The following is a 2,122-nucleotide window of genomic DNA, read 5'->3' as shown; positions in this document are numbered from 1 at the left end:
TAAGAATAAATGTTGTCTTTACTAAATGGTTTCATCAAGCATACAAAATCGGAATCACACAGTTTCACACAAGCTCCTTAGTTACAATAGTACATCAGAACAATTACAGCATAGAAAATAACAAAAGCATAGAAAATAACAAAAGCATCAAATAACAAAGCATCAAATAAGGGGATGACACAATGGGGCACGGCTATACTCATCTGAGGTCCAAGCTGAAGAAGAACTCTCCTCCTTGGAAGGATGGGCAGCCAAAAGCAGCAGCTTGTGAACTCCAAGGCACACGGGCAGGACCAGCCAAACCACGTGTGAGCTCTCTGGGTCGCGACTCCCGGAGAACTTAGGTAGTAGAGTCACTTGTAGCACCTTAGTGCACTGCTATGGGGAAGGTGGGTTAACCAGAGAGACAAAGGAGAGTTTCTCCTTAAATAAACTCTTTTTGCGGCATGTGCTATCCAGCCATAAACTATCAAATCCGTCCCCTAAACTACCATCACTGGCTGAAGAGGGGGTGACAAGGGGGTGACGTTGGCAAAGGGGCAAAGGGGGCGAGATGCAGATCTCCTGCCCTACTTCAAAGGCGGCCTGGTGGTGAGGTGTGAATCCTTCGTTCCCATGGACACCTTTGAGTTGCAGAGATGTAGCTCGCTCTCAGGCCATAAAATGCTATTGTCTTTAGATCCAGCATCAGATTAGGTGAAGAGGGTTACGTGATTCCTGGCATTCTGGCGATGTCGGGGTTCGCTGGGGGATTTTCCATAGCTCTCCGAGTGGGTGCAATGGCGCGGTGTCTCCTCTATCCCGATGCAGGACGGGATACTTTCTCCAGGGAAGCACATGGTCCGTATGTGCAACGGCAGCCCCAGGCCAGCCTATTTCTAGGCAAGCATGAGATGCAGAACAAAGCAACACAACCAAACAGCAGTCCCTGAATACACAATGCATAGACACACATAGACAGCATCACCACTATACAGAAATGCAAACATAGGCTCATATCGTAACACTAGTCAAGTCTCTATACTCAGGAGGGATGAGATCGAGCTCTCCTTGCACCAAGCAAACACACTCCAAAATGGAAGCTGGCATCCCTCCCCCACTCGGGATTCCACCCATGGACCTTGCATCAGGGGTCTGGGAAGTGCAGCCCCCCCCACTCCACTGAACGTATGGGTCATGATCTCGTAGTCAGGGGTTGCCTAGTACCATCAAAAATTTGGTGGCAGGGGTAATAATGAATGGGTGTTGCTCCCAATGGGATCCCATCCCCATCACCACTGGCACAGTTTGATACTTGGACACCTCCTTCATTGGGGACCCATCCATCTGGGTGAAAATTATAGGTTCTGGCAATACTTGGACAGGTGCCCCTAGCCCGGTGATTACGGCAGGGCTGATTAAGTCTTGGGCACACCCAGAGTCAACCAGGGTTCTCACCCATATCTGGGTGCCCTGCTCAGGGTTTATTACAATCACAGTCACATAGAACAAAGGGTCAGGATCTCAGAGCCAGGTGCGTGGGACTTTTGGACCTGCTGGGTTGTGCCCTTCACAGCAGGTCCCAATCTTTTCCTGCCGGTGCATTGGGGGTGGTACATCCACAAAAGGTTGGAGTGGTTCTCCACCTCACAGGCCACCTGTATCCACCCGTTCAGGGTTACGGTTGCCCTGGGCCAGGGCCCGATCCAGAATTGAGTGGTCCAGCCCAGCCTGGTAGAACTCGATGAGGACTTCTTCAGGCCACCCCTGGAGCTTTGCAACGTGTGTTTTGACATCAGAGTACTCCCGCACCGAGCGCCCACCCTGGCATAGGCTCCTCAGGCGAGTGTATGCTCTCTCTAGCTCCAGGGGGTCTTCGTATTGGCGTCGGGGTGCCCACATGAAGGCATTCACATCTCGGAGTTCTGGGCCCCGGGCATTGTGGAGACCCATGAACCAGTCAGCCGCCTGATCCCGGAGGCGCAACCTGATGATTTCATTTGTATGTCCAAATGCTTAGCTGTGTGTTGGCTGATGCCACCATGGTTTGGGCTGTGTTCTCCCCACTCCCCTGCCTTCCCTCTGCTGCCCCCCCCTCCTGGAATGTGCTCCAGGTTTCTGCTCACCCATGCCGCTTTTCCTG

The sequence above is a fragment of the Gekko japonicus genome, unplaced genomic scaffold (assembly GCF_001447785.1).
Source record: "Gekko japonicus isolate JY-2015 unplaced genomic scaffold, Gekko_japonicus_V1.1 scaffold2207, whole genome shotgun sequence".
Taxonomy (NCBI): Eukaryota; Metazoa; Chordata; class Lepidosauria; order Squamata; family Gekkonidae; genus Gekko; species Gekko japonicus.
The sequence above is the reverse complement of the archived record's forward strand: the minus strand, read 5'-3'. Positions refer to the sequence as shown.